This window comes from Panthera onca, chromosome B3, assembly GCF_046562875.1.
Source record: "Panthera onca isolate mPanOnc1 chromosome B3, mPanOnc1 haplotype 2, whole genome shotgun sequence".
NCBI classification, from domain to species: domain Eukaryota; kingdom Metazoa; phylum Chordata; class Mammalia; order Carnivora; family Felidae; genus Panthera; species Panthera onca.
The window spans coordinates 129,460,012-129,485,487 of NC_138344.1; the positions used below are offsets into that span (position 1 = coordinate 129,460,012).

Sequence of the window (25,476 nt, forward strand, 5' to 3'; positions counted from 1 at the left end):
TTGATCATCTTGAGTGATCCACATAATTTATTTTTCTTATCCCATCCCTCTGGTCTGTCATTATAACGTCTACTACATGTGCATTGCATTTGTAGATCAATTGATATCCCCATGCAGAAGAAAAAAAAATATTTATGGTTTTCCATTCTTGACTATGTGCCCATGCAAGGATACTCTTCACGTTTTTCAGAAAAGTGGCCATATGAGTCAGCTAACCCCTTACATTTTTTTTCAATGATGCTGATATACTCTTATCATCTATCCAACACTCTTTGATTTATCTATAACATTTTGAACAATTTAAAATTTTACCAAAAAAATAGAACTTGTTTATGACTGAAGAAAAGAAAGTTTAAGCTGTAGTGAAAAAATTTAGACTCCCCACCCCTCCACTCCCACCCCCACTCCCACGCTGGCCCCTCTAAAGGTCAAGGCATTCCACCCCTCTTGTTTCTCACCAGCTCCCCCTGTGTCTTAGCAGAAAAATAGCAATCACTTCTCCGTGTTGGGAGGCAACCCCAGCAGGCAAATAATGTGGGGTATGTACTTCTGCACTCCAGAAAAAAAGGATTCTAGTAACACTTAAGTCTGTGAGATAGCAATAAAGATGTGCCATCTAATTGCTGCATGGGCAAAGTTGAAATTTTGCTCTTTAAAGCCTAACTATGAGTAATGCCCAGAAGGTAGAGAATTCAGCACTTGCTGTTTCCAAGGGTGTCTATTTTGGTGTCCAGTAGTTTGGGGCTGGTGATGATTGTAGGATTTAGGATGGGATTGAAATATGCCACAAAAATTAGATGGTTTACAATAAAGTCCAATGTGAACTTATCCCCACCATGCACAGGATTTCAGGCGTTATCTTATAAATTAGACTTAATGCTACAATCATGAGAACTGCATATTAATGTTCATCTAATGTGAAATGTGTACATAAAAAGATATATTTTACCTATTCAGTGAAAGAGGGGATCTAGGGGATTATTCTGTGAAATGGCATAGTATGTGAAGAACTCCAAGTTTGGTTTTGGGGGCATGGGGAGTGATGAGAGGAGATTGATCTAGGCAGAGCCAGAGCAAGGGAAGTCTTGTCTGCCATGTCACAAGTCTTGAGTTTTGTATTGAGATGATCAGTCTTCAGACAGGAAGAGTGATAAGTACACAAAGACTTTCCCAGTGGTACCCAACACTGTTCTACGGGAATCCATTTTGAGATCCTCAAATTCTAGGTCCTTAATTTCCACATAGTCTATTTGAAAAGCTGCCTAAGAGATTTAGATCATGATCCCATTAGTCCTTCCCTCACTTCAGCAAAGTAAGGCATATCCCTAGTCTTAGTTGTGAAACAAAGAGATTAAATCTGTTAGTTTTCTAGAAACTGCTTTAATGATGCATGGATATGATTTAAACTTATTGGTCTTCCTATTTTTCCTTGTACATTCTGAAATTTAAAGGTCTTGGGAAGGTCTGGGGTGCCTGGGTGACTGAGTCAATTAAGCATCTGACTCTTAATTTCCAATCAGGTTATGATGTCACAGTCCTGGGATGCTGGGGTTCTCACTAGGCATGGACCCTACTTAAGAGTGTCTCTCTCTCTCTCTCTCTCTCTCTCTCTCTCTCTCTCTCCCCTCTCTCTCCCTCTCTCTCTTTGTCCCCATCTGGTCCTTCCCCTCTCTCTGTCTCTCTAAAACAAAACAAACTAACAAACATAAAAAGTCTCTGCGTTAAGGGTAATTGAACTTGATTCTCTTAAACCTAACTGAATTTTTGTCTAAGATGACCAATTTTCTCAAGATATACTAAATAAAATCCAAGGATAAAAATGTGTACGTGATTCTTTAAGATTGAGTGTGTATTATTCAATAGATGTTTAAAACCCATTTTATAAAAGTATGAAAAGTATTTATACCAATTACAGTAAATATTCATTTCATCTTACAAAATATTCAATATAACCAAAAATAAACTTCTGTAATTATGATGAAATATTTGTAATTGGAAACCATTCTTTGAGGGAGAATGGAAGCAAAATATTTCGAAGACTGCTGTATGGTCTTCAAGTGAAAAATCATTAAGGCAGGAAAAGGGTACAAAGGCGAACTTTGTAGTCCCAGTTACCTATGGGGGGTTTCTGGTAACAGAGGAAGTTCTATTCTGATACACCAAACATTTAAAAGTACCACAACATTTAAGCGCAAACCAAATTGCTGTATCTGTACCTCCTCCTGCAGGTGCACACCCTTCAGGTAGTTGATTAAGTAGAATACTTCTTGAGCTTCTATGAATGGCAGATCTGTGTCTTTTACAAGAAGATAATGTAAATCAGAGTCTAGTGTTTTTAAATAATTCTTTCTAAATTGGAGTATATCAACTTTGAAAGGTTTGTGGGAAATGAAGTTTCATCCAATGTTTTCATAAGAAAGAATAATAATTTTCTGGAAAGTGAGTGCATTATTTTCAGGCTGAAAACAAGTAAACAAACAAAATTCTGGATCAAAAATAGGGTAAGGGGACGTCTGGATGGCTCAGTCGGTTGAGCATCTGGTGTCGGCTCAGGTCATGATCTCTTGGTTTGTGAGTTCAAGCCCTGCATCGGGCTCTGTGCTGGAGCCTGGTTTGGATTCTGTCTCCCTTTCTCTCTACCCTCTCCTCATGCACTCTGTTTCTCTCTCTTTCAAAAATAAATAAATATTTTAAAAACCTTTTTAATCAAAAATAGGGTTTTTCACTGCATCATGCAAAGTACCTCCCTCCCTTCTCCCTCCTGTCTGCTTTCCTTCTTTGTCTCCTCCTCCCACCCTTCTCCTCCTTCTTGTTATTGCCTTCTTCTTCCTCTTCTCCTCTCTCTCTCTCTATCTCTTCTTTCTCTCTCCTATGGTTGTGTCTGAAAACAACCAATGATGCTGGTTATCTCTCTATAGTTTTGCATTCTGAGAATTTTGCCCTTCATTCTGTCATCAGCTAGACCCCCAAACCTGACCTTTACTGCTCACCCACCCACTGAAATTTGTCTCACATTTGTCCTTAAGCTCTTCTTTCTAGCTCATCTTTTAACTAAGGTGAAGAAACCTATGGACATAACATCCCGTGGTGGAAATCAAAACTACCCCTCAATCAATAGTAGTGCCTGGGGGAAGAGCTGTGGTGTAGACCACACAGACAAGTTTGAGCTAAACCCTTGCCTGATGCCTATGCAGATGGACCATAGAGTGACCTCTGGAATGACTGGCAATTACCTTTACCTCATGATAATATTAACATCTATGCCCTAGTTGTAGCACAAGTCTCATACAAGGCAAATGTTTCCTTAAGGCACCTGCATGACCATATGCGCAACTCTACATAGGATGACAAGGCTTCCTGACAAATATTCATCCTGTCCTAAATAAAAGGAATCCATTTGCCTTTTCTTGGGAGTCATGGCTTTGGAAGTTATTCCCCATGATTTCCTTATTTGCTGCAAATAAAGTTTCCTTTGTGCAGCAGCTCACCTGGTGTAGTTTCTATCAGTGACTCACCAAAGAGCAAACTCACGTTGGTTTGATTGCAATTCTCCGACCGCCCACCTGCAATATATATGAGGTCTGTCTAGGAATTTCATTCAAGTGTCACAGTATTGCCGAAAATCAGATATCCAGTAACAAGTGTTGTGGCACACAGAGGGCAAAGGGGTCTTTCAATAGCAGCTTGTTAGTAACCACTGAGGAAGCTACTGGACTTCCAGCTCGCAACCTGTAGTGAGCTTTTTAAAGAACTTTCAAAAGACAAAATGCCTGTAAGGGTTGAATAGAACAGCAACAACAACAAAAATGCCAATTTTGAACCATGGACTTCTGAACAAATAATAAAAAATTGTTGTTTTAAAGCTAAAATTGGGAAGCACTTCTGTGACCAATATCCTCTGGCATAAAAATGGAATGAACATTTTTTTTTAATTGGAAACCATTGCAAAATCATCTGGAGGCGACTGAAAAAAGAGTGGGAATATTAGTAACTCTTCTATTGAAAGAGTAAACCCATATGTGATTAAGGCATGGCTGCTTTAGAAAATCAATGCTCAATAACAAAGTTTGGCATATATATATATATATATATATATATATATATATATATGTACACACACACACACACATGCACACACCTATATATATATATATATATAGGTGTGTGCATGTGTATATATATGTGTGTGTGTGTGTGTGTGTGTGTGTATATATATATATATATATATAGGCATACATATTTTTTGGTTTGGTTTAGTTTGGTTGCTATGAATGTTTCTACTTCTTAAAGCATTTTGATAGTTCATCAGATTCCTTTCTTTCTCTTGGGAAATGTATAATTAAATACACATTACCAGTCATCTTCTGCTGCTACACTTTATGTTCATAAACATAAATTTTTGTGTGAAATTACAAGTTTTGTTGAAACACAGTCAGCATGAATAACCCAATACAAGAGATCAAAACTGGCATTTTTGCTTTGAGAAAAGTCATCATCTTAAATCAAGTCAAAGACATTGATGGCCTCGAGTTGCCGGCTGACTTACCTGCCATTTTTGTGGGTTTTTTTTTTTTGTATCATGTTGTGTACATAAAATATGACTTTCTAGACATAATATCAAATTCAAAATAAAATTTCACTGTCACTTATTGTCAATCAAAAGCAAATTTCCTATTCAAGGTAGAAATAAGAAAAGTGTAGAGCTTAGACAAATCCACAAAAAAGCTTTCTTAGCATGCTTAAATATTTGATTAATAAATGTACCCATGCGGCATTTTGGGTGTCAAAGAGAAAAATGAATCTATATAGCAGTACTTGCTCGCCAAATGTGGACTCTAATACAATCATGCTTTGGGGTGTTTAGGAAAAGATTGTGAAATATAATAAATGGCATGGCAGGCAAATTATTGCTTTTTGTATTAGTACTGCAGGGGGAAAAAAATCAGCCACTAAAATACTCTCTTATTCCGGCAGTGTGGTATCATCAAATAGTTAACTGCAATGTTAATGCAAAATGTCAGAGTAAATTGTCAAGGTTGTAAGGTAGTATATTAATGCTACATAAAAAGCTTGTATTATGTAGCATACAATACTACACTGTCAATTCAAAGGCTTATTCTAAAGGAAGATAATTCTGAATTATATTTTTGTCTCTATGCTATGACAGCCTAAACTGAATATGTTCTTTGCTTTTCATTCTAAAAATGAAACTTATGTCAGTTCATCCGAAGGGGAAAGAATGGAAATGGAAAGCATCACAGGGAATTTAGGACTATATTATAGTCTAAATTAAATATCCATTTTGCCTCTAATGTGAGCCATGGTTTCCTAGCTGCACTGAAGTGGAATTCAGCTAAAGCAGAAGCTAATTTCCCTTCTCTGCTCCTGGAACGCCAAAGGCAGAACATTCAGCACCACGTCAGGCAATACTCCCATAAAGCTAATAGATTTAGCAGAATTGAAAAGTAATGTGACCTCTGGAATTGAAAAGCTTGCTGGCAAGGTAGAAATATCATAACCCTGGGATTTCCTAGTGTTGGTTCTACAGCCAACTCATAGGAGTTTGGAGTTGGAAAGGACCACCTGGAGAGACACGGGCTTTTCAGAGTAAGAATCCAAGACTCATAAACTTTATCACTTGGTTGGGTTCACAGAGTGGTCTGTGGGATGACAGATGACCTGGGTAAGGGAAGCCAGCTATAGTAGTGGTGACTATAGGAGATTCCAGAGTAAATGGGGAAGAAATGTTGTATCTGATAATTTTCATGCATGTTTATAGCATTCCCCTCTTTCTCTGTCCCTCTCTCTTAGGAAATGTGTAATTAAATACAGTGCTACTGCTAATCTGCTACTCTTTTTCTATGTTCATAAGTGTACATTTGTGTTTAAAATTTAAACAGTTGTTGAATTACAAAGTCACCATGAATAATCTCAAAGTTGACATTTTTGCTTTGAGAAGATCATTTTCTTAAACCAAGTAGACTATTTTGGGAAGGTCACAGGTGAAGTCACAGGGAATGGGGGGACAGAACTATATGACTCTGCCAGTCACGGTATAGGGAAAATCAGGTCACCACATTTGATAACCACAGACTATTAAGAACAAATATGGAAAGATAGCCCATTTCCAGCTTTCCAAATTAGGAAATGAGTTTAGTAATTCCTATTCAATGAATTAGTTATGAATGTGCATATGCATATATTATTGTTGCTATAATATTTATATTTGACCATGAAGACTAACAGATTCTAGCTTGATGTGTCTGCATGAGTCAGCATATGCAGGAAGAAACAGAAGATTAACTGTAGCAAAATAGTTGTAAACACATTGGAGAAGCTAGATTATAACACACCAAACCAAAAATACAACCCCAGTCAATATTTCAGCTAACAAACTAGTCAACATTTTAGCTAACAAACTGGTAGCCTAGATGAAAATCTCCTCTTAGACATTCTCTTCTTTAAAAAAAAAATAATAGGGGCGCCTGGGTGGCTCAGTCGGTTAAGCGTCCGACTTCAGCTCAGGTCACGATCTCACCGTCTGTGAGTTCGAGCCCCGCGTCGGGCCCTGGGCTGACGGCTCAGAGCCTGGAGCCTGCTTCGGATTCTGTGTCTCCCTCTCTCTCTGCCCCTCCCCCGTTCGTGCTCTGTCTCTCTCTGTCTCAAAAATAAATAAACGTTAAAAAAAAATTAAAAAAAAATAATAATGTTTATTTATTTTTGAGAAAGAAAGAGAGACAGAGCACGAGCAGGGAAGGGGCAGAGAGAGAGGGAGACACAGAATCCAAAGCAGGCTCCAGGCTCTGAGCCGTCAGCACAGAGCCCGACGCGGGGCTGGAACTCGTGAGCTATGAGATCATGAACTCAGCTGAAGTCAGATGCTTAACCCACTGAGCCACCCAGGCACCCAACACATTCCCTTCCTTACATAACACTAGGAGATGTCATTTTCCCCAGCTGTTTAGAGACGGCAGCATCCAGTTATAAAGTGTTTCCCTTAATCTGATTCAGTAGTTTAGTGAGCTCCAAGTTAGTGTTGTTTTAATCATACACCCAGATTATTTAGAAATTGAGTACATAACTAAATTGCAATTACAGAAACCATACTTTGTTTTGCAAGCCAACATTTCAGATTTTGTTGGTCAATAATTTAGAGATTGATTCTCTAAATTTGCTTCCCTAATAATCACTGTTACATGACAAGTTGTTTTGATTGAAAAGCTTTTGTGCTATCCATACAGGAAGTACAATTTTTGACTATGCTTGTGACATTTCTTGTGATAAATATCTGACTATAGAGTAGTTAATTATTATGAGGTTCCGATGGGTAAATATAATTATACGCACATATATATTCTAATCATTTATAGAAGAAATGGATATTAATAATAAAATAATTATAAGGAGCTACATGGAAATATTAGCATAATAATTAGAATAGGGAGATTAGACACCATTCAAACTATTAATGATCATTCTCTGATTTGTTTTATTTACGTTTCAAATATATTACCAATGGTGTCTTAATCAGGATACTTTAAATGTTAGTAGTTCAATGTTGGAACACAAAAGCACACACACATATGTATATTTACATGCACATAAACCTAAATGTATTTTTCTCTAAAGATAGAAACAAAAGATTACGCAACCTGAATTAAAATTTATCTTTTATTTGCATACTGTCATAGATGCTATTCCTTAAAAAGGAATTTGGGACCAAGAGTTTTTGTCTTAAAAGTAATAGAATTAAAGTGGAGAAGTTCATGGGCTATAGTTTTAGGGGTGGACAACTTTTTCTTTCTTCCCTTCTAGGTTTTTTGGCTGGTCTAATAATTAAAGTGCCATAAGATAGAGTAACAACAACAACAAAAAAAATTTAATTCGTACATATGGAAACTCATAGGAATATGAGGCTCACAGAAGTAACCAAAGCAGGCAGTTTTTATACATTTTAAATGAAGAAACAATAGATCTGTGAAGAATTGACAAGACAAAGAAGTTTGAGCTCTCAGGCTAGTAAATTAGTAAAGAAGTAAGGAGATTTGTTTATACAAACTTCTCAGCCTTGGATTTTCTATCTTTGGTGATAAGGATATAGCCTTCCCTCCGGGTACCTGGAGGGTAACTTTTATCACCTGGAGATTTATTTCCCATTATCGGAGGGCGGGGACAGGGGGCACAAAAGATGGTGAGAGTGTTTTTCTTACATAGCCTATTTTTTATGTAATTTTAATTCAGAATGAATGATATGCCAAAGTGCCATATTTTGGGGGGCTTGCCCTGAACCCCATCACAGTGTAACTTACAAGGGTCAGGAGGGATGCAGTTTACTATCCTTGATTGTAGAAAACTGGCAAGACCATTAAACAAAAAATTAAAACATTCTTCAAAAAGCTGCAATTACATGGCAAAGCCATGCAAAGACTGTGCTTACTTTATGCTCCATTAGGTATGTGGGTTTATATGGCTATCTATTACATTATTGAGACCAGGTCTAATAGCAGCTGCCATTTACAGTACCTGGGAGATACCGAGCAGTTTATTAAAGTGCTTATTTTCGCTAATAGGAAATCTGATCACTAGTTCTTTTTCTAGTATTACTAGGAAAGCAAAAATGCATTTTCTCTAGATTAGATTTGGTGGTAATTTATCTTTGTAGTAAATGTAGATTTACCCTTATTGTTTTAATATATCAAAAGAGTAGGCTTTTAAAAAGTTGTTTAATAAAAAGGAACCTACAGAAAAGTACAAAGAGGAACGTGTGTCCTACGAGAGATAATTTCTCAGGAAACTCAATTAGCATCATGGACCCACCCCCATCCACACCGTCAGATCTCTTATTTACTTGTCTTTTTCATTCCTTGTAAGCAAAAACATTGAAATTGGAAAATACACGTGTGTACAGAAATCTATATTTCTATACCAAGTGTCTTCTGTATGTCTTGTTTTTATCAAGTGTAACACCACTCAGGGGAAGACCAACTTTATTTTTCTTGGCTAATGGAGAGAAGCAGTGACGGAACAAAACAAATCAGTAGGACTTTCTTTTTGAATACTTTTGGAGTCAAAAACTCTGAGATACTAAATATACTTCCAATTAAGCCATGATATTCCAGAATGTCAGACCATACCATAAATTACCGTTATTGTAACCAGGACATAGGGTGCAAGGAGTCCTGGCTTCAGGGATCCCAAACAGACCGGGTTCGGATATTCACCACTGACAAACTCCAGAGGCAGAGAGACAAGCAGTGGTGAAACAAGAAAGGGATTTATTTCAGGGAGGTGGACACCGGGAAGACTATGGACTGATGCTCAGAGTTCTAAAAATACCCCCAGGTTTATATAAGGAAAATGTGGGACGAAGTCGGGAGATACACACAGGTGGACAGTGAAGGTCAGATTGATCACTGGCTTGGGGTCAATCACTTGCTGGCCTCAGGGCAGTTGTTATTGCTGGAGGGGGTAGTTTGGGTTCCCATCTGGGGACGCATTGCCTGCAGGGTCTTTTGCCTGAGTTATAGGGATAAGCTGAAAGGAAGTTTAATCAGAGAGTAGAAACTGAAGTATAAATGGAGGTTAAGTGTTCTTTCATGATCTAAATTGGAAGAGCATATCCCTTCAAACGAGTCTCCATAATGCAGGAGATTATATACATCTATTGGTTCTAACACTAACAAAATAATGATTGGTGATGTTTGCTATTATTTATTGCAATTTTTTTTTTTTTTTTTTTTTGAGAGAGAGGTGGAGAGAGAGGAGAGAGAGAATCCTAAGCAGAGCCCAACATGGGGCTTGAACTCCCAAAGGTGAGATCATGACCTGAGCCAAAACCAAGCATCTGATGCTCAACTGACTAAGCCACCCAGGCGCCCCTATGCTTTTTATATGCAAAGCATTGTGTCAAGGGCTTTAGGTAGAGTCTATTGTCTTCTCAGAGGGCAATCCTGTGGAGTGTATTATAGTCACGGGCAACTCCAGTGTCATTCTTTTGTTGATTTCTCAAACTCTTTTTCCTTGACATTTTAACTATCTAATTTTTCCGTCCTGCAAGGGTTCAAAAATCAATTTTTTTGTTTTTGCTTTCATTTCCCTAAAACATGATTTACAAAGACAACTGCTTTCAATCTACTTGTCATCCTATTTTGAGGATAATAATGAAGTTACCTTAGTGGTACATTACAGCAACATGGGTCCACGTAATTTAAAATATTCCCGCTTTTAAAATCCTTGTCCATTCCTGCTTAAGCATGTTTTACTGTCCCTCCCCATTGTGCTGCTCTTCTCCTGGCTGTTTTGCCTCTTTGCATTTGTTATCCCTGATCTTCTCATTTCTGACTCAACTCATATCTTTGGTCTTGATGTGTGTCCAGAAATTCAGAAGTCCTTGAAATTTTTGTGCAGAACAATTCAGCTCTCTATCTACAATAATAATTTACAGATACATGTCCTGATGAACTGCTGTATTGTAAATTAGCTTAAAAAAATAACACAAAGCTAGGGGTGCCTGAGTGGCTCAGTGGGTTGAATGCCTGACTTCAGCTCAGGTTATGATCTCGCGGTCCGTGAGTTCGAGCCCCATGTCGGGCTCTGTGCTGACAGCTCAGAACTTGGAGCTTGCTTCAGATTCTGTGTCTTCTTCTCTTTCTGCCCCTCTCCTGCTCATCTGTGTCTCTCTCTTACTTTCTCCCTCCCCTGCTCACATGCAGCCTCTCTCTCTCTCTCTCAAACTTAAATAAACATTAAAAAGAACTTTTTAAAAATAATAATAATAATAAATAACATAAAGCCAGAGTGCGTGGGTGACTCAGTCGGTTAAGCCATCGGATTCTTGGTTTCAGCTCAGGTCATGATCTCAGGGTTCAGGTCATGATCTCAAGGCCTACGTCATGCCTTGCTCTGAGAGCAGGGAGCCTGCTTGGGATTCTCTCTCTCTCTCTCTCTCTCTCTCTCTCTCTGCCTCTTTCCCCAACTGTCTCTCTTTCTCTCTCATTCTAAATAAATAAATAAATAAATAAATAAATAAGATAAATAAAATAACAAAAGTTTTCACTGCTACACTTAGAAAAATAAATGTATTTATTCTGAGTCTAGCATTCGGTGATACGATGGGCTTGATCTGCATCCCTGGTAAAATAACTCCATTTCTACACAAGTAGCCTAACTTAGTTGGTCCCTGTTCCTGGCAACTCAAACAATCTGCAAGAAATGTGGCTCCAAGGGAGAGTGATCGGATTGGCTGTTCCAGAATCACGCACCTTCACACACCTTCCAGAGTGGGCTTTCTGAATGCCACTCAGCAATATCTGGGATAGTGACATAGACTTGGGCAGAGTTCCTAAGGGTGTCAAAAGTAGCTCTTTTCCCCTGTTAGGAGCTCTGTGATTATTTAATTGCTAGGTCTGCACCCAGAAGTCAGACTTGTGAACTGTGTGGTCACCTAGCCTAGAGAGTGACTTAGACTTCAAACCATGAGCCTGTGGTACAGTGAAGCTACAGGGTCCCTGGGAAGGGAACTTTTCTCATTTACATAGTCACCTCTATAGCTTATCTGTGGCCCCGAATGTTTTGCCTGTTATGTACCCGTATGTGCTATCTGGTGGAGTGTGTAACTCGTTTCTTGTGCTTGTTTACTTTTAATTGAGGGACGGCACTGGAAATATTTATTTTTTTCATGTTTATTTATTTGTTTCGAGAGAGACTGTGTGTGTGAGCAGGGGATGGGCAGAGAGAGAGAGGGAGAGCCCAAGCAGGCTCTCCACTGTCAGAGAAGAGCCTGACCCCGGGCTTGAACACACAAATCATGAGATCATGACGTGAGCTGAAATCAAGAGTCGGACGCTTAATGAACTAAGCCACCCAGACGCCCCAATACTGGAAATATTTCTTATACTCCTATGGGTTTCCCATATTTTCAAATACCTGCTATACAATAGACACTGAAGATGATAAAATTACATATAATAACTAAAAGGATGAACTTCTTACCTCATAAGTCTCCTCCAACACCTCCTGCATCCCACATATTTTTGGAAGTTCCCGGTAAGTGTGCCACAGATGCCCATCAAAAAAGCCCACTAGATGCTGTGGTTGTTGGGTTGAAAGCCACTCTTTGGGAAAAACCTTTTCCCAGAAGCATTACGGCATCTTACATTTTGCTGTTCCGCCACTATTCCTGGGTAATTAGCAAGCTTTTACTTTCATGTCCCAAGATCACACATCAGCTTGTTCTCACACTAAATTCTCCATAAAATGCTGTGCTTTTTTAAATTAAATTCTGAGACATGATCGGGAGATACGCTCAGATGATAAAACCACACTTGGAAAATATGGTTCTCTCTAAAAATTCTATCCATGAGAGATGAAATAAATGTTTCCCATGGCAATTTCCTGCCGCAAGTACGATGATACAGAACACTGGTCCTCAGCCCTCACTGCCCATGAAAATCATCTGGGAGCTTTGAAAACTCCTGATCTCAGACCTCATCCCAATTAAATCGGATGCTCTGGGGGAGAGGGAGGCAGAGCAAGGGCACCAGGAGATTGTCAAGCTTCCAGTTTGTCAGGTGATTCCAAGGTGCAGCTAAGGTTAAGAATCACTGATGGATGTGCCATTTTATTTGTGACACAATTAAATACATGACACGTACCCGAACATGAGAGTGGAAAGAGCATATATTACACTTCTGGTATAATTGCTGAAAAAAATTTGACTTTAATTAAGGAATCATTAAATTTGACCCTCAGAGCCTCTGAAAAATTCAACTTAAAGAAACCTGGCTTAGCCATTTATTCACTCTCGTTTAATTAGATCCTATTCTTAAACAAATGCATGATATAGGTAGAGCATATATTTTTATGAGGAAAAGATCTTCGCTCTTAACAGAGCTCAGCGTCCTGCCGATTTTTTCTCACTTCATGTCATAATCTTCTGTGACATCACAATTAATTCCTGTGGAGATGATTATGGAGACATAGGAGGATTATGATTTCAGGAAAGTGATAAACAGCAGGCACAGAATAAGGCCTTCTTTTACTTCTCAAGGATTACCAGCTTGGTAACAGCAAAAGCCAAGAGGGGGGAGAAAAAGGTTCGTACAGAATATTATAAAATAGCATAAAACTATAGATTTGTCTCTTTTGTGAAAGCCAATTAACTCTTTAAACAGTTTTTTGTCGATTGCATCAGCTTAATTACTTACTTAAACAGGGCATGTTTTGTCAGGTCAATCACATATTTTATTAGTATTGCTTTAAATTAAGATTCCAAATGTACCTTGCGGTTTAGATTTATCAGCATCATTATTGTGGATATTGGCTACCTGTGAATGTTTAGCTTCGCAAGCACCTCTGACTTTAGGACTTTAGAACAGCGATAAAATAAATTTGGCCTTCACAGAATATACTCATTTCCACTAAAGTTATCAAGACTTGAGTGATAAAGCAAGTGATTTTTTTTTTTTTTTTGTCATTTTCGTAAGCCCTGAAAACTTTTGAATGAAGATTCTCCCAGGGCCTTTCATTCCACGGAATGATATTCAAAGCATTATGTTTAAAGGATCTGCACGTGTACTTGTACTTAAACATTCATGCTATGACTTGACCCACAAATTTCTTCCGATATTATTCTCCATATTCAAGTATATAAAGTGAGCACCCTGAGTGAGTGGGGCGTGGCTCACAGTCTTATACCAAAAATGGCAGAAATAGGAAAAGCAGCGGTGAGGATCAAGGTTGACTGTCAAACGAATACCATTCCCACCTGACTTTGCCACCTACCGAGTGTTTGCCAATAAGGAGGTTTGGGTAGCTACCATTTTTCAGAATTTTTATTTGTCTAGACTTTCATAGAAGATCCAACTAAATAGATAAGGGGACATAATTTACCAGCTCTGCCCAGCAGGAATTTAAATAAAAATCATGTTTTAAGCTCATAGAGGTTTTTGTTTTGTTCTGTTCTGCTTTTCAAAATTTCTCCAGGCAAGCAGAAGTGTTACTTAATAGTTTTACAAACTATACTCAGGCTTGAAGGATCCAAAACTGTCTACTTTGTCTGTGAGAAACTCTGAGTTATTACTCCTAGAAAGCACAAATGCTATAATCAATAAATGGTTAATTCTTTTCACAATTTTGGCATTGTTCTTTAGAAAATAAAAACAAAATGGAAAGTTTATAAACAACTTGAAGAACCTATAAAATGGCATTTTGTGAGGCTATCTTTTGGAATAGGAAGAACTTTCTTCATAATTACCCAAACACAATTTTCACTCTGAAAGCTTTTTAGCTTTGAAAATTTCCTAAATTATAATTAATTGATTTAAATCTTGCCTTGATGAAAGAATCCAAGCAGATAAGATTAATTTCTTAGTCTCTAACTATCTAACTTACCCAAGAGGCTATTCCAAAATGCTCAGCACTCAGACCCCCATCGATTATAATTTATATAAATGATCTGTTTCTCTGCAAAAGTACTGAGAAAGTACAATAGATACACAAATCAGTGGGCTGGTGGGAACATACAGACTCCACGTGGGCTATTATGAAAGCTGATTTAATTATTTCTTTTCAAAGTTTAATATGCAAAAAGTTAACTTCTAGAAATATTCAGACCATTGCCAGATGGCTATGAAAATTGTTTTTCATTAAATTGGACTGTTCAAATTTTCCAGGCCCATGAATCCAAAGACAGTTTAATCATAGTCAAGAGGGAATTGTAACTCTGGAAAACTAAGCAGAACCCTCCAGCCAGGGCTATAATGATAATTATAATGAAATAAGACCACATGATTGGGAATCGGCCTACAGGAAGGTAATTCTAGCCATCCAGAGTCTGACACGAGAGGTTTATCAAAGGCAAGGCTTGAGAAAAATTCCTAGATAGTCCACTGGAAAAGCAGGAAGAATCTACTCTCTTTAGGAGGGAAGTACACAGTGTCATGCTTGGGTTGTGCATGCCATTGAGTTGGGATTATGGCTTCTCATTTAATATTCATTTACCCAATCAAAGGAACATTTATCAAATTCCTCATTCACTACACAAAGTGTAAATACAAAGTAATGTGACTGATGTTGAAAATAATCTGCTGGATGAGTGATGTTTTCACCTGTGTTCTCATACAGAGTTTTCTGGGAGGTTCTCCAATTATCAAATCATTGGGAAATCCCTCTTTTTGCAAAGCATCTTCAGAATCAGTTCCCAAACAATGTAAGATAATGCATTATTATTTCAGATGCAGACATCTCAAAAACATTGTGACTGAAGTCTGTGGTTCGATGAGCTCTGAGAATTTATGATTAGCTTGCTGTAATGGGGATATGTGATGGCATTGCTTGGGGTTTATCATGGCGTTCGTGTTTGTACAAAAATTAGGGATCCGGGGCATCTGGCTGGCTCAGTCAGTTGAGTGTTCCACTCTTGATTTCAGCTCAGCTCATGATCTCACAGTTTTGAGATCAAGCGCTGCATTGCAATCTGCACTGAGTGCGGAGCCTTCTTTGGGATTCTCTTTCTTCTTCTGCCCCTCCCCCACTTATTCTAAATAACTAACTAAATAAATAAATAAACATAAAAAAAAAAAAAAAAAAAAGATTTTCTCTGGGTACCTGGGTGGCTCAGTCAGTTAAACGTCTGACTTCAGCTCAGGTCATGATCTCATAGTTCATGAGTTCATGCCCTGCCTGGGGCTCTGTGCTGACAGAGTAGATCCTGCTTTGGATCCTCTGCCTCCCTCTCTCTCGCCCCTCCCCAGCTTGCTCTCTCACTCAAAAATAAATAAACATTAACAAAATAAATAAAATGAAATAAATTTTAAAAAGATTTTCTCTCTCCACCTCATCCTCTGCCCTTTCCCTGCTCACACTCTGGCAGTATTTTACAAAAAAAAAAAAAAAAAAAAAAAAAAAAAAAAAAGGATCTATTTTCACACACACACACACACAAAGTTCTACACTAAGAAAGGTCTTGTTTCTTTGCCACCAAGAAAAGATTTAAACAGATCTGATGCCTTCCCAACATTTACAACTATTAATCCCACAGATAGCCTAGAGTGAACTAAATATCTTTGGTTATAAATATAGAGTTAATATAGAGTCCGTTTAATAACTTCCCAGATAATTTCAGAGTTTTTCAGACATTGGAGAGATACACGGCTTTCCACAAACAATTAAGAGTGAATACTTACAGCCAATGCATTGAATGGCTGCAGAGGGAGACAGGGCTCTGAAGCAAAAGGGGTACATCTTACCTCAGGAATACTGTGACACGTACAAAGACACTTCAGATTGTAACACAAGTATTCTCTTAGGTCTGCGGGTTAAAAGTTGTACCTGATCCTGGTACAAAAGAATTTGAGTCTAACAGAAACTGCTATCTTTCAACATTCCTACATATAAATATGGTACCATAATTCCCATTTAAAAATGATTCAGGGGCGCCCGGGTTGCTCTGCCAGTTAATCGTCTGACTTGAGCTCAGGTCATGATCTTGTGGTTCCTGAATTTGAGCCCCCGCATCAGGCTCCCTGCTGACAGCTCAGAGCCTGAAGCCTGCTTCAGATTCTCTGTCTCCCCTCTCCCTCTACCCCTCCTCCGTTCACAATCTCTTCTCTCTCTTTCAAAAATAAGCATTAAAAAAACTACCATGTGATTCAGTCATTCTCAATACATGACTCTGTGGCAGCCATAAACATCTTCAATCATTATTATAAATATGCCACAAATAGGAGTAGCCACTGTGTTCTCAAGTCATGTTTCTGGGCGTTGACTTGTGGATAGCCTGGCAAACTTCCGGCTCATAAACATCTGACTAAAGGAGACCTGTTTCCACTAGCAGCTGGACTTTAATGTCCAGAAGCTTCGATTCAAAGGGATTAACTCGGCCCGATGACAATGTGATGACTCCATGCATATGTTTCCATTTGTTCTTTTCTGAAAGAGATTGAAACATACACTTCATTTGCAAATGTAAATACACTCAATGATTAAATGTTCCATTAGAATTTTCAGAGAAAAAGATAGGGAAAATTTTTCCTCGTGGTGATTTTGTACTTAGAATTGAGTGAGGTCTTGCTTTAACCAAAAACAATTGCTCCCTTTTCTAAATTTCATTGGGTAAAGCCCACAAACGGTTTAATTCACTAGTAAGACTTTTTAAAACTATTCTTGCATATGCAAAACACGAGTAAGCAGATGGATTTCATAGCAAGTTACACTATTCTTTGGATGCATTTCTATTCCCTCAGAGAGACATAGTAGCTACATGTTCTATATGTGAAGAATACTTTATTCCCACAAAAATAACAACAATGAAGGTGACTGGGTGGCTCAGCAGGTTAAGCAACCGACTCTTGATTTTGGCTCAGGTCATAATCTCGTGGTTCGTGAGTTCTAGCCCCGAGCCAGGCTCTGTGCTGACAGTGTGGAGCCTGCTTGGATTCTCTGTCTCTCTCCCTCTCTCCCTGCCCCTCCCCACCCACGTTCTCTTTCACTCTCCAAAATAAACAGCCATTAAAAAAACCAAAAATAACAACGATGAAGATAGCTAAGATTTATTGAGCATTTCCTAATGTCAGCTTAATTGCATTATAGATATTATTTCATTTAATTCTGACAACCACATGGTGAGGTTGACATACTCATTATTTCCATTCATTCAGAGATGTGAAGCTTATAAGAGATTAAGTGACTTGCCCAAGGACACTGGAATTAAAGTCAGAGCCTTTAAATTCTACGTGCTACTTCTTTAAACTTTGCAACAAATATCAACTTGCATTTTAGCTAGTTTCTCTCCTGTTTCTCTAGTAAGATTAGACTGTCACCTCTCACGGGGGAAGATTTTATATTATGCTTCTTGGCATTCGTAGAACTCTAACAGCTCCTGGCTCTAGTGCTCAATGAATGAAGAAAGAAATGATGAATGCATGAATGAATGAAGACTTAAAAATAATTAAATCACCTTTCAACCAAGGCAAAATTTGCTGTTACTTTCACTTTTTCATATAGATTTTTTTAATGCTTTAAATCTTTGCAGGAAAACACAGAAGGCTCGTATTTTTGTTTTGAAAATACTTGAATGGTCTCAAAGGCACAGAGCTAAATGTTATCACTTGATTTGAGGATGATTTGTTTTCATTTGATGATTATTTGGAGTCCTTCCTCAGAGACAATTCACAGTAACCCTGGCTTCAATAAGCACTAGGGAGGGACTTCTTGTAGTTTATCTAAATGGTGGGGGTCATTAATATGTTTGTTGATCTGTACGGGAGCTAAAATTTTCTAGTAACATCTAGTTTAAACCAGTTTTCTCAGCACAAAGAGTGGGTACCTTCACCGCTAAACACCACATCAGGTCTTTGCACTGTTAGTAATGACACAGATCCCATGGATTCCTGCATCCATGGTCCGTCCAGTTGATAGAAAACTCTGCTCCACACTGTGCAATCATGGACATTTGTTCCCAGAAATGATGCAAATGATTTGATCATGAGTAGTTCTCAAATGCTTTAAAAAATTCTTACCTTTTTCTTAGGACCATTAGGATTAGTGACCTTTAGATGATTTAATATTTGCAAAATACCCGAAGCTCCCTGAAGTACTATGTAAATATGAAAATCGCCCACAAGGAAGTCAATATATGTAAATAACCCATAAAAAAAAAAAATATAGCTTGAATTAGGCACAAGAGAGGCTGTCCATTTACCTCATTTGAAGAGAAACTGCAAACACTAATCCTAGACAGGATTTTTAAGTTTCAGTTATTTTTAAATAATCACTTAAAAAATGTCTTTTTTTTAAAGTGTTTTTGAAGAGTTGATGATAAAACTCTACACACAGGAAAAACTGAATCTGCTGTGAGATTAAAATCCAAAGGCTTTCTTTCTCATGAAATGATGCATGCCTTAAACTGATGTAGCACATCACTCAACAGGGGAGGGGACACGGCAGCCACCAAATATCAGCCTTGGTGATGACGGTTTACTTGGTTTATCCCTAAGGTTGTCAATTGCCCTACACCTCTCAGTGTTCAGACTCATTTGTGAGTTACAGTGATGGGAAATACTTGTCACAGCCCAGGAACTGCTTCTTGAAGTCACGCGGAAAGACATAATCAGCTAGAACCGGCACTCAAAAGTTTGGATGCTTATCTGCACTCTCAGAAACAATCTGAATCGTTTTTGGTACAATATTCTGACACTTCCCATTTAGATCTTGTTTGAAAGAGCAAGGGCAGAGGCAATCAAAAGTAAAATAAGAATGTGGGCTGGGAAGAGTAAATATTGAAATTTTATGAGCATAAAAGATTCAAATTAAATTTGTAGCGAAGTTCTGAAGAGTGACTTGATGGAAATTCTGGTTAGCTCTCACTGTAGCAAAACCATTTATGCATTTATCGGGTCGGCCTGCAAGGTGCACGTGTGATAAGGTTGGCAAAGATTCTTGTCGAGTCAGGCTCTCCTGTTTCTCAAGTGTCTAACTAGGTGGATCATCAGAGCTAAAACTCTTTTTCTCTTGTTCATTTGTAAACAAATTCCTGTTTCCACAAGTGAGATTTAAACAGTACAGAACCTACAGAGCAAAGATAAGCAAATTCTCTCCTCTTCCTGACTCAGCCTGTCCTCCTCAAACTGCTGATACTCCCTTCCTTGCCCAGAGGGCTCCACTCACTCCTTATTATAATGAAAGTAAAGGCACACCTGGGGTTTGGTAAGGGCCATCTCAGGATCCAGGCTTTCCTGAAATGTACCCTTGGATATGTGGGAATCTTTAAAAGAGGGTTGGTTGTCTCTTCTTCTGCATTCCAGTACCTCATACCAACTAATCTTGATCCGATGGAAAGACCCAGAATTAGGAGGTGAGATCGCTCTTTGAAAAGGAAAAATAATAGGAATCAGATCACCATGTATGCATTGACATATTGCAGAGGCATTTAGTTTAAGCAGTGGTTTGTAAATATTATGGGAAATGTTGGGGGAAAATAGCATGTGTTTGTCCCTCAGTGGCTGGAAAAAAAGGTATTTAATAAATTAATGAATTGTCTATTTATTTTTGTTCTCACTGTTTTGTTTTTCTCTGCTCACTCCTATAGCTTAGATGCCAAAAGAGTGGCACACAAGCGGTACTCAGTATCAGTCATATTAATAGAATCGAACAAATCCATAATAAAATAACAAAAACTAGCATCTCAATATAAATATGGAAAAGTAATAAAGGATACAGTTAGAAAAAAAAAAGCAGGGGATTAGTAAGATAGGTATTCAGCCACATTAATAATCAAAGATATCTGTCTTTTTTATATATATGTAAAGAAAACCTATTTTCTGCCTATCAAAATACCATTGACAAAAATACTAATATAATTTTGATGAAAATTACTGCCTAAAATGTACTTTCTGGGAAGCAATAATATTCATATCTAATGCAAAATCTTTAACATATGCATACCTTTGATATAAATTACACTTCTAGGAATTTATGATAAAAATAAGAGGGCGTATATACATATTCAAGAATATAATATTTAATATTCTTTAATATTTAAAGGAAATTAATGTACCTATAACCTACATTACTATCACAAGATTTGGAATATATAAATATGGACATTGCTGTACACAAAACATAAGACATATCAATCAATGTCCCTAGATGTTAACGATCTATCATTTAATCAAAAAGAGACTTACAAGGAAATAAATGTATATGTACACATTATCATATAAAAAGGTGCAAGGATTTTCAATACAATCGCAATAGTTTATATTTAAGTGTTTGACTAAAAGGTGACTTCACCTTGATATTTTTACATCTAGTAAATATTTGAGAAGGTTTATATGCTACATTTATGATGGGATAACATTTTTATTTTAGAAAAATATATCCTTATAGAAACTTAAGAACTCAAAGTTCAATCAAGTTTACTCCAATCTAAAGAATCTATTAAGAAAAGAAACACAATTTAAAAACTTACAGAAGAAGATTCGAAGAGCGACACACATGCATTTATTTTTGGTCATCTGAATGTCTGAATTGACTCTGACCGTGCACATAATTAGCTTTATATTTTGTTTGTCCCCCAGTAGATGAATGGATTCATCATGGCAACTTACTCAAATATCTTTATCAATAAGGTTTTCTGCTTCTTTTGTTCTGTTTGGAGGTTCTTGCCCAGGATGAGATGGACTGATGAGTCAACCTAAGTGTCCTTTTACACTTGGACCGAATATTATTGGTCTCCTGTGAATTTTGGCAGCCTAAACTAACCAGTACTCTGGATGAACTAAACAAGTTGAGTGTCTGATCTATAAAGCTAAGGACACTGGTGGCGCTTTTACCACCAGAAGGCACTGTCAGCCTGAGAGCCCTGCTTCTCACACTGCCAGCAGCTCTTCCTGTAGGCTCTTGCTTCGTGTGGTGTAACTGGGCTATCCTTGCTGTTTCATAATTATCGGGGGTCAGGTAGCTTTTAAATCTACACTATCTGTAGGGTACATGGCATAAAAGTCCTCCTGTGATGACTACTGCCCAGCCCACCCCTCCAGCCTCTTTCCTGAATATATCCTGCTCAGTTATTACAACTAGTTGAATTTTCCTATTTGCCATTTAGATGATTCCTGCAGCCTGTCCTAACCTCTACTTTCTGCTGTGCAACTTTCTCTGCTAGGTCTTTGTGGACTTCTTGTGCCAAGCGATGACTGTGGTCTCACAGTTCACTGCACACAACCCTACTGACATATCACATTGGTACATATTGGTTTCCTTACCTCTCTGTCTACCAGATTCGGATTCCCTGGAAGGAAAAGCACCTATGTCTGTTATTAGCACTTCGTAGGACAATGACAGACACTAACCACTCAAGAAGTGTTAAAACAGGAATGAACGAATGAATGATGAATAACAGCATAAATGAGTGGTAATAAAAATAAAATAAAGAGATTATTCTCTCTTCAAGGATAAAATCATTGTGGCATTTAGTTACTCCATCTAATTCTGCTTTGAAGAAATGGTGCTGTAATTATGACAAAAAATAAAGTAATCAACACTCTTTTAACAAATGAAATGCAGCACTTTTTGACTTTCAATGTTTCATAATTACTGTATCTTTTACTATAGTTATTACAAATGTTTTAAGCTACAGGAACAAAATTAAAAAGAAAATCAAACAAATCCTGAGCAGATAATTAACACATTACTATGCCATAGCCATTCTCTCTCTTTCTGTTCCTTATGTTACTTTCATGTCGTTTACTGTAAACATTGACTTGGACCCCAATATGTGTCAGGTACTGTTTTATGAGTTAGGGGTACACAGGGAACAGGATCAACAAGGTTCATGGCTTCACAGTGTCCATGCTGGGGGAAAAGAGGGAAGCAATCAGTGACAAATCAATAAACGTATTAACAGTAAGACTTCAGAACAGAATAAATAATGGAAGGACCAATATACTATGGTGTACATAACTGATGGTAAATGGTGTTTCTGAACCATAAATGGTGGTTGGGAAGGATCTATCTAGAGAAGTAATAATGAAATTCCTGACCTGGACAACAGTGCCTAGAAACTTCTCTTTGTCTGCCTGATCATGACTTGGACTTCCTAGTTCCAAATCCATACCTACTTTGGTAATCTCCCCAAAACAATGCTGTGGCTGATTAAGAAAGAATTCCTCAGAAGACGGAATTTCAAGATTATACTTGCTCCTTATTTCATGGATCTTCCGGATGCTGTCAGATTTCAGGCTTGAAATCTGTCTTGACATTTCCTAGATGCATTTTTGTTTTGCCTTTCCACTAGTTAATTGGTGACATATTTGCTATTTTTCAGTGATTTGCCAGACCCATGGGCACAGTGGGATACTTGTCTTCTACATTTGTACTTCTCATCAACCAACCAACAAACAAACACCAAAAAACTAAAGCTGTTGAAATTGATGAAGCAAACCACAATGTCTCAAGCTTTAGAAAAAATGTTCCTGGCATATCAAATGGAATAGAAAATTATTTGATCTTGTTAGTAAGCATTTTCTTGTTTATTTTGTGTTTAATACAATTGTCTTCTCCAACAAATGGATTATTTTCAAGAGACATCCTTTGTTGGACAGAGAAACTTTTGACAGTCTAATTTAGTGATGTTGCCATGAAGAAAACTTGAAAGAGAAGGCAGAAGCCAAGTGCAGCAAAATGACACCAAATGGCACATTTCTCATTGCTTTCAAAACAGTGTCTGTTGTCACATACCCCTACCAATCTCACACACACACACAAAAGCAAAGCAAAACACAGAAAGGAAAATACACATAAAAAGAACAGGAAAGGCACACAACCAGGCATGCACACACACCACTGATCCACAGGTTTGAAGACTTTAAACCATAGTTTCTTATTTTAGCTTCGAGAAAAATGGTAGCCATCTTTAGATGGCTATTAAAGTTTGTAAGTGGTAAATCCTTTGACGATTTCTTCAATCGTTTCTTAGACGAGCCAAGAGCCTCCTGCCATCCCAACTCTAACACTTACAGATTTTTTTCTTCTTTCCCTTCATTTGGCAATTAATCACTCATTACCATGTCTGGCATCTCGAGTATTGATACCATGAAGTGTTATATAAATGGTTCATTTCCCTCGGCAGGTCTCCATACTTTGAGCACTCAGAGCTTCTGAGAGGCTTGAGTCACATTAATTGATGCTTCTCTATTTCCTTGTAAATAATTCAATTACTTGAACACAAACATACAAATATGCATGTAATTACAAATTTTAATAATTAATTAATGAGGACAACAAAAGGTCGGGGAAGTCTTATCTGAAGAAGCAAACACTTAAGACCAGCTGAGCGGTTGTAGAAAGCACATTTTAGCAAGGCTGAAGAGCAGGACGTAAATCCAGGAATCCCAGGATAGCTGATGATTACAAACCAACAGGGAATCTTGGAGACATAATCTGGAAGAGAACACAGAAGCCACATTATACAGGTGTTTGTAGGACTTACTACCTAAAATTTGAATTTCATTCCAAGTATTAAAAGATAAATGAAGCACATTAAAATTTGGAGGGATTTTATTTGAGCAAGCATTGACTCCAATCAGGCAAGACCAAACAGTAGGTAGGAGAGCTTTACCCACAGAAGCTAGGGGGCAAGTTTTTTTTTTTTTTAATTTTTTTTTAAGTTTATTCATTTTTGAGAGAGAGAGACAGAGGGTGAGCAGGGGAGGGGCAGAGAGAGAGCAGGAGACAAAGAATCTGAAGCAGGCTCCAGGCTCTGAGCTGTCAGCACAGAGCCCAAAGCAGGGCTTGAACTCATGCACCCTGAGATCATGACTTGAGCCGAAGTCAGAAGCTTACCCAACTGAGCCACCCAAAGGCCCCAAGGTACAAGGTTTGTATAGAGAAGATGGGAGCAAAGCAAGGAAATTATTTATGTGACTATAGCTTAAGTACTTGCCTTATTTGGGAAAGTGAAGTTCATTGTTAGTGATTGGTTTTCTTCTTAACCTTGAGTTATTTTTAGGAATTGTCTCTGGCTTAGGTTCTAGTTTACTTATGTAGGTGACCAAGGTGTTACAGCCACCTCACTGTAATGCCTCCTTGTTTGAGTACTTTAACAAAAATATAATGGAGAACCAGGAAAAGATATTATGGAGGAGAGTAAAATTTTATATTGTTGAAATGATGCCACATTATTTTTTCCCTTGACCCAAGGTCTCACGATTCTCTTCTTTTTTACATTGCTTCCAGATTAACCAACTTGAAATACAATTTCTCTATCACTCTCTTCAGAATTATAATCACAACCACTGCACTAATGGAGAGCTTGCTGTGTGCATCTCACATATATTTTCACATTTATCCTTTATTATCACCATAAAACTCTGGTGATGGAGAGATTAATACTTCCACTTTAAAGATAAAGAAACTCAGAACTAGAGAAGTTAAATAGCCTGCTGTATTTACCCTGGGTTTGCCAACTCTAAAGCTCAGGGTGGAATATTGTCCACTATCTTCCACAAACCACACCGTTCTCCTGTTACCACCTCAATCACGTTTGAGCTCATAAATGTGTCCTATTGGAATACATTCATAAACGCACATAACTCTCCCCCTATTCCCATCCAACAAACTGCAGTTGATCTGTTTCCTTTACCCACTCGTCCCCATCTCCAAACCACTACAGAACATGCTTATTCTACCACTTTTTGTGATAATTTACTAGAAAGACCATTGGTCAGCAGGAAAGTTGAGTTTTCATTCAGAATTCTCCACTTATTGGGCCTCACTGAGCCTCAAAAAGTTAAAGTTAGAATGGTAATCTAACCTACCCACCAGGAATGGAGTGAAAATTAAATGAAGTGTTGAACATAGAGGGTTTTTTTGACTCGGAAAAGGACTATGTAAATGTACATTTTATTTTATGTATTGTTTTAGACCCTTTCTGTGGCCAGTAATGATCCCCCCTACCCTCCATATATCTAAATGCCCTCT

At 37.8% G+C, this 25,476-nt stretch overlaps 1 long non-coding RNA gene across 2 annotated transcripts in view; it reads left to right on the forward strand.

Moving 5' to 3' along the window:
* LOC132670171 (uncharacterized) overlaps nucleotides 1–25,476 on the forward strand; it is a 451,329-nt gene that overhangs the window by 339,273 nt on the left and 86,580 nt on the right. Inside the window, exon 4 of one of the 2 annotated variants that reach the window (XR_013555993.2) lies at nucleotides 22,823–22,988. The exons of the other annotated variant lie outside the window; for it this stretch is intronic. This is a non-coding gene — a long non-coding RNA (uncharacterized LOC132670171). Of the gene's footprint in view, nucleotides 1–22,822; nucleotides 22,989–25,476 lie in introns of those variants that run through there. 2 annotated transcript variants of the gene reach the window in all.